This window comes from Mustela nigripes, chromosome 1 (assembly GCF_022355385.1).
Source record: "Mustela nigripes isolate SB6536 chromosome 1, MUSNIG.SB6536, whole genome shotgun sequence".
Classification (NCBI taxonomy): domain Eukaryota; kingdom Metazoa; phylum Chordata; class Mammalia; order Carnivora; family Mustelidae; genus Mustela; species Mustela nigripes.
Genome location: NC_081557.1, coordinates 213203077 through 213211537, shown reverse-complemented (window position 1 = coordinate 213211537; position 8461 = coordinate 213203077). Strand labels below are relative to the sequence as shown.

The following is an 8461-nucleotide window of genomic DNA, read 5'->3' as shown; positions in this document are numbered from 1 at the left end:
AGCCCATGAAAGACCTTCCTGTTACCCTATGCTCTCTCTGTTCCTTTTTCCCTGCAACTATTCCATGATGGTGGCAAAACTTTGTTTTGAAAGATTTTCTTAGTTTCCCTCAAGGGCACTTTTCTTCTTCGGAGGATTTTTTAAAAAGCCAAATAGAAAGGGACAGTGAGTTTCTAAATGTACCATCGTTGCTTTTGTTCAGTACAATAGACTTTATATTGCTTTGTCCAGTCCCTACAAAGTGGGACATAGGAGGTTTGTTTTCAAGAAATTAGCATTGTATTTTCATTCTCTCTCTCTCTCTCTCTTTTTTTTTTACTCCCGACACAATTTTATCTTGGGGATAAACAGTGTTATTTTCATTCTCTCCATTTGATCCCCGCATTGAACGTTTTCTATTAAAATTTAAATAAGCCTCTTCAGAGAGAGATGAAGATGTGAGGCTAAAATGAGCTGATTCACTAGAATTTGTTCCTGAGAATATAACTTATTTTCTCTTATAGCTTATGCAACTCAGTTTCATAATAGAAGTTTTAAGTGGGCCAGCATTGTGTTGTTATAGTCATTTCCTCCAACTTTTCCACCCAGAATAGCCAACTGCAAAGGGGGTAATGAAGGCCACAAATTCTCTCTTCCCCCCACCCCATAGAGAGTCAATTATTATTCCAGGAAATTGCTGGAAGCTGAAACTTTTTTGAAGATACATTGAGTTCCCTTTGTATGATCCTTAGTTGGTACACATTTGCTGCTGGCTGATTGTCCAAATTGGTCTTTTTTCTTTGATTGAAGTTGGACACAGGGCCTGCCAAGGTGGGGATGCATGTTTCGGATGCCTGAGAGGTGCCAACGGGAGACAACAGTGAAACCAGCAAGCAGGATGAGTGCTGAGGGGGAACAAAGAAGAGGTTGAAAACTGATTGGTGGGCAAAGACCCAATGTACCTAGAGGAGACTAGATGACTTCTAAATTAAAGATCAAAAGTCAGGGCACAGAACAAAGGAATCAGGACCAAATGGGTAAGATAAGTATAAGCGAAGTGTTGGAGGAGTTGAGTAGTGTGAGAGAAATTCTGAATGATTACAGAGAATAATATTTTCCAACATATGTTTTTTATAAATCAGTGTTCTAAGAGAAAAAGAGTCTTTTGTTGAGTAATTTTGAAAATATGTAATGTGATTCTTGAAGAGATACATTGATAGAAGTAATAATAAAAATAATGATAATAAAAAATAGACATATAGATGATTGCTGCCATAAACCTTACTGCTGTTCACCAGTACCCCATCTTTCTCCACTTCTGAGCATACCTAAAGAATGAATATCTCTTTGCCATTGAAGTTAAGCACAGACACTTGACTTGCTTGGGCCAATGAGATTTGAGTAGTTCTCACTTCTGCAGTTTAATTTTCTCCCTGTCTCTATGACTGGTGGCATTCTCTCAATGAAAATGACTCCCTACTCCAACACCAACATATGATGGGCATGTAGAAACATGTCCATGTCTACATGTAGAAACATGAAGTAACTTTTCATTGCCATTGAGATTTTGGGGTTGGATCTCCTTACTGATAGAATAGCTAGAATTTAATGAGTTCTTACTATGTGCCAGATGTCTTTCAAAATGTTTACATGTGTTAACACTTTGGTAGGTCCAGAGGTGAATGAATATGGTGGTAAAGAAACCTGCGCATGATTTTCCAAGTGTGTAGAACAATAGAAACTCCTCATTTCTACTCTTCTTATTTTTTTTAAATTTTATTTATTTATTTTTAAAAAATTATTTTTTATTTATTTTCAGCATAACAGTATTCATTATTTTTTCATCACACCCAGTGCTCCATGCAATCCATGCCCTCTCTAATACCCACCACCAGGTACCCCAACCTCCCACCCTCCCACCACTTCAAACCCCTCAGATTGTTTTTTAGAGTCCATAGTCTCTCATGGTTCACCTCCCCTTCCAATTTCCCTCAACTCCCTTCTCCTCTCCATCTCCCCATGTCCTATATGCTATTTGTTATGCTCCACAAATAAGTGAAACCATATGATAATTGACTCTCTCTGCTTGACTTATTTCACTCAGCATAATCTTTAATCTTCTTATTTTTGGCATAGAATACCTATTGACACCTTGTGAAACACAACCAGATAACACGTTAGAAAACTCAAGCTCCGCTATCTATAGCTTGAGATGGAGCACAATGGACCACAGGGAGAATAGAAGCTTTACATATTTGGCAAACAGAGATAAAGAGCTAAACATGCTGACATCTTTTCCTACCCTTCTTTCCACAGCAAAACCTGAGATGATTAGTGGTTCTTCATTAAAGCATGATTCTATCAGCTAACATTTAGTACCCAAGAAGAAGTGGGAGATCAAGCAATAAGGAAGAAAAGGTCTTGTTATTTTGGTAGGTTGATCTGAAAAGAAAACTGCCAGGGTGGTAGCTTCTTATCTCTCAATCAAAATCCCAGGGAAAGAGAAAATTTCCCACCTATAGGGACTAAGAGCAAGAGATAAGTAAGTATGGCCTCAGAAAAGTGAAGGTCATGAGCCTAATGCGTTCATAACCAATGTTGCTATATTAGTCATAATAATATGAATAAAATGTCATGTGATGGAGAATGTATGACAAAGAAGACAGGTGTGATGACTAATTTTATGTGTCAACTTTATTGGGCCAAAGGACGCCTAGATTAAATATTATTTATGGGTGTGTCTGTGAGGGTGTTTCTGGATGTATTAGCATTTAGATCAGTGGACTCAGTAAAGTAAATTGCCCTTCTCAGTGTGGGTGGGCATCATCCGGTCCACTGAGGTCTTGAAAAGGTCATTTTCTTCTGTACTTGGACTAGGATTTGCACCATTGACTTCCCTGATTCTCAGGGCTTTGGTCTTGGATTAAAATGACACCATCACTTTTCCTGGGTCTGTAGCTTTCAGATGGCAGATTTTGGGACTTCTTATTTCCCATAGTCACATGCATCAGTTACTCATAATAAATGTCTTCCTATATATATAAATCATATTGGTTCTGTTTCTCTGGAGAATGCTAATACACTGGGTAAACATGGCACTATTCTTAAAATCACTGGTTAGTCTGAGCTCTGCCCTTTGGAGCAGGTGGCTGAAGAGACAGTACAACCTTAAGCCTGGATGTAGAAGCTGCATAGGAAGAATTTAGGGCTTTTGTGTTCTTTGTTTCTGTTGCTTGGGATATTCTTCTTCCAGGCCTTTACATTTCTGGCTCCTTCTCATCATTCAGGTCTTCCCCAAAATGTCATCTCCTCAGAGGAGACTTTACTAATCTCTCAGCTTACAGGCGCAAGTCACTATCACATCACTCTGTTTTACTTACACCCCATCACTTCTCACTAATACTTTTCTTATTGTTTTATTTATTTATCATTTGTCTCCCCTTAGGAAGTGTCATGGGAGCAGAGATCTTAGTATATTCAACAAGAAACTCCCAGTGCCCAGCACAGTCTCTGACATCTAATAGAAGCTCAATAAGTATTTCAGAATGATTACTACATGGTTGAATTACTCAATGAATAACAAGTGCAACAGAAACTAATATAGCTTATACAGTGAAATATGCAGAAGATGGACAGAGAGAAACCCTAGGATGGTAGTATGTAACTAATAGCAGCAGACAAAAGTAAAGAAGCATTCACTCTATGTCTATACATGGCCTAGGACAGGACCACAATTCAGGGTTGCTGGGTTGCTTTACTCTAGAAAGTACTCTTTCTACCTAACTCTATTAAGACTGGGTTTGTAGAACCTACTGGGTGCTTCCACATCCCCCATGGGTTAACTCTAGAAAAGTGCTTATAATTTAGGATTGTGATTGTTTTTTAACTTACCTACCTTGATAACTAACCCACATACTCCCAAGAAAGACTGTCTTATTCATGACAGCGTTCAGCACATAGTGAGTATTTAACAAAAATTTGTAGAGTGGGTAAAGAAGTAAATAATTAGACAGATAATCCCTTTATCACTCTAGCCCAATTGTTTACTCTCATAATAATCTATACTACTTGCAGCTTGAATCTACCCCAGACTTTGGGTCCATCATAGCAAATAGATTTCATCTCAATATACCATACTGGCTACTCTTAGTGGCTATTTACAGGACTTGAGAAGAATCTCAAGGCTGGTTCTAGTGTCAAGTGGATATGGGTACCATGATTGATCAGTAATGTTTACACCAGAAAAGGGACAGAGGGCTGGTATGAGTTCCATGTATTTTCTAATCCAAACTTGTAACCTCCTCATTAGTAAACAGTGACTACAACTTGACTCCACCTTGTGCAACCATCTCTTTGTAGTGAAACATATAGTCAAATGTTTCAACCAAATGCATACATCATAGTTGGTGGTTTTCAAATTTTCCTCCCTTAATTATCTTCATTACTAAGGGGTATTTAACATTTTAAACCACAGGGACAACAGACATGCAGAAGAAAGAGGCATAGGGAGGAATGAAAAAGGGACAAATGACAGGAGGAGAAAATAGATGCAAAGGGGAAAGAATAGGACAAGAGAAAAAAAAGGACAAGAGAAAAAAAAAAAAGAGAACTCTCGAATGTTTCTAAGTTGTAAAGAGCACAACACAGGAGAGAAAGAGAAGGGAGTATAGATTAAGAGAATGGCCAAAGAAAAAGAAAGAATGGAAATAAATTCTTGGGTGCTAGTTCCAAACATGAAACTATAAAATAGGCCTAATAATACCCAGCCCCTCTGAAATGTGTTGCTGAAAACAAATGCTCAATTGAGATTGTATTGGCTTCATAGGTTTATCAGTCTCTGGATTAATTTTTCTTTTTCTTGATTCTTATTTCCTCTCCTTTTCTGTTCTCTCCTCCTATTTCTTATTTTCTCTCTGTCCCTTTCCCCATCTTTTTCTTCCTTCATGCCTGCCTTCTTTTTTTCCTTTTCTTCCTTCTCTTCTTTTCTTCTCATCCTTTCTTCCTTCCTCCCTTCTTTTTAAAATTTCTTTTCTTGATTCATCCATCTTTTTTTTTTTTTTGAAGATTTTATTTCTTTATTTGACAGAGATCACAAGTAGGCAAAGAGGCAGGCAGAGAGAGAGACGGGGAGAAGCAGGCTCTCCGCTAAGCAGAGAGCCCGATGCGGGACTTGATCCCAGGACTCTGAGATCATGACCTGAGCCTAAGGCAGAGGCTTAACCCTCTGAGCCACCCAGGCGCCCTTGATTCATCCATCTTATGAGAAGAATACTGTTCCATTGCTGAAAATAATATAGAAGAACAAGAAATCAATTTCTTAACCTCCACTAGTTCTCAGTTCACTTGGGGGGACTTGATTAGAAGCAGTCTATAGCATAGAGCTTTAAGTGTTTTGGGGGTTAAAGAGACATTTTTAGTCCTGCTTCTGCCACTGGTTGTTTTGTGACTTTTTCATGAACCTTAGTTTCTTCATCTATAGGACAAGGGATAATAATAGTACCTTCTCCATGAGATAGCTGTGAGGAATGTATGAGATAATGTTATATATAAAATCTTAATGAATAAAAGGCAGTTATATTATTAAGTATTATAAAATGAAAACTTCTGGATATCCACTACTAGAATGAGATGTTTCATCTTATGTCTGTTTAGAATACTCAGCTCATCCTCTTTACCTCTGCCACAATATCACATTAAAATATAAAAAGAATATTTTTAGATATTTATTTAAAATCAATTAATTAACATATAGTGTATTATTAGTTTCAGAGGTAGAGTTTAGTGATTTATCCGTTGCATATAATACCCAAGGCTTATTCCATCAAGTGCCCTCCTGAATGCCCATCACCCTGTTACCCCATCTACCACCCACACCCCTCCAGCAACCCTCAGTTTGTTTCCTATGATTGAGTCTCTTATGTTTGTCTCCCACTCTGACTTCATCTTATTTTACTTTTCCTCCTTCCCCATGTTCATCTATTTTGTTTCTTAAATTCCACATATGAGTGAAATAATATGACATTTTTCTTTCTCTGACTTATTTTGTTTAGCATAATACCCTCTCCTTTCAGCCATGTCATTGCAAATGGCAAGATTACAACATCACATTTTATCCTTGTATTCTCTTTTCCTGTATGTCCAATGAGTTATATTCTGCTTTAAGGAGACAATGTTTCATAATCATGTATTGATTAGGATACTCTTGGCTATAAAGTAAAAATAAAAATTCAAATGAAAGTAGTTTAAACATTGGTAAAGCGTCATTGTCCAACATAAAGAAGAGTTAGAAGGTACGAGTTTCCAGTTGCGTTAATCCAGTGGTGCAAAGGTGTCAGTATGGACATAGATATTCCCATCACTTCTTGCCATTTGCAGCCTGTTGGCATCACCCAGGACATGTCCCTCATGATATCAAGATGGCTGCTATAATGCCAGGCCTCAAATTTTCATACAAGTGTTTCAAGAAGAAAACAAGTTTATTCTTACCTATCACTTTTTAAAGAAAGGAAAACCTTTTATAGAAACCTCCAATGGATTTCCCATTTTTGCCTCATGGGTCAGGTTTGCATAACATGGCCTTGCTTAAATCAAGGCTGGCAAAAGAATCGAATTGCCTCTATTGGCTTGGACTGATCAATATTCATTCCTTGGGCCTTGCCTGGAGCCATCTTCCTTGAGCACATTAGAAGATTAACATGAAAAAAAAAATCAGGAATTTCCCATTAATGATGAAGGAAACAGTGTTGGGGGGTTAGTTGTGCAATCAAGAATGCCTTCTATAATTCACATATATATCTCAAACTCCAGCAGACCACCAACCACTTAATAGGGCTTTTGAAATAGTTGTAGCAAGAAAACCTCATTATTTCTTGTACTTCCAGCTGCCTAGTCAGTATCTCCACTTGGATTTCCACCAAACAACCAAGAGCTAGGGAAAAGACATAGCACGGATTCTTCTTCAAAACTCTCATAAGGAAGCAACTCTACAGAAACCTGGATCCCATACTTCCTGCCTCCAGAACTGTGAGACAATACATTTCTGCGGTTTAAGCCACTGGCTTGTGGTGCATTGTTGGAGTAATCCTAGCAAACTAACATACTTCCCATTGCTTACTAGGTAAAATACCTGTTCCTTATCATGATGTACAAGGTCATCCACGACCCAGTTCTGACCTGTTTTCGAGCATCTCCCACCATTCTGTTCTCTAGAGATACCTTATATAAGATCTAGACCCTTCTCAGAGTTCTTGGAATATGATTTTGGGTGTTGCATGTATTCCTTCATTTCTGGTTACATCACATTCTCCCTTTGAGAGTCAGCTCAACTGTCATCTTTTTGGAGAGGCCTTAGCAATCCTGTCTCTTAGAGGGAGTTTCCTCTCTTCTGTTTCCCCTTCATATTGTGTGCAAGACTGCACTAAAGCATTATTTCCATTGGATTATTTTGTCTTTGTTTTATGGCTGCGTCTCTCTGTCTAGATTGAGAGGACATTCAGAGAGGAAATGGCTTCCTATTCCCTTTTTTCCTTTTAGTTTCAAGCCCAGGGATGTGGCTTATGTGACCCAACAATCCTTGCTAGGATGTTACAAATCAACCGAGGACTTGAGTATGGCCCAGTGGAAAGTGGCTGGACCAGGGTTAGTAAGAACTTGGTTTTGTCTTTACTTCACTGCTTACTTGCTGGACTATCTTGGGCAGATTCCTTAACCATTCTGGGCCTCTGGATTCCTACCTTCAAAGTGAAGTGATTGGTTGGATACCCTCTAAGGAGTCCTTAATGGTGTCCCATGGGAATCTCCTCCCAAAGATATTCTTTTGTGGGATTCTCAAAAGGAAGCCAAATTGAAATTGTAAATGTTAAATGAAAGAATGTCAGGCAGATTTAAGTCAAAGAGCAATGTTTCCTAACTCAAGTATTTGCTCAAGTCTCCCACTTGTCCCCATGGAGCTATCCCCTTCTTTTGCCTCCTGGCAAGTCTGACTGTAACCCAAGGCCACAATGGTTGGGAATTAAGTTACAGGTATAGTTTTAAAATGAAAGGCCATTAACTTGTGGTGACCAGACTTTTTAGGACCACCTTCCCTCTTTCTGGCTGGGATTTCAGAGGCAGTTAAAACGAGATTGCTTAAGGAAATACACCAGCTTCCAAGGACTTACTGCAAGACCTGAATGGGAAAATTCCACCAGGGTAGAAGGTGGAGATTCCAAGTGCACTCTGGTCCCTCCTCTTCTTTTCTCAGCATGTGAAATCCCTCCTGGAGCATTAAAAGGCTCATTTGAAGAGACAGAGGATCTAGTCATGGTGGAACAACCTGACCTGTCGTTCTCTAGTGGAGAAACAGGGTTGGACTGTTGGTGAGCTTAATTTTATGATAGAAAAAGACAAAAATCCCCTCCTCCTCTTCCTCCTCCTTCTTTCTTCTTCTCCTTCTCCTTCTCCTTCTTCTTCTTCTTCTTCTTCTTCTTCTTCTTCTTCTTCT

At 38.7% G+C, this 8461-nt stretch overlaps 1 long non-coding RNA gene across 1 annotated transcript in view; it reads left to right on the top strand.

The window, feature by feature from the left end:
• The first annotated feature begins 2325 nt into the window (after positions 1-2325).
• LOC132004634 (uncharacterized) overlaps positions 2326-8461 on the top strand; it is a 109645-nt gene continuing 103509 nt past the window's right edge. Inside the window, exon 1 of the long non-coding RNA XR_009400592.1 lies at positions 2326-2411. This is a non-coding gene — a long non-coding RNA (uncharacterized LOC132004634). The remainder of the gene's footprint in view (positions 2412-8461) is intronic.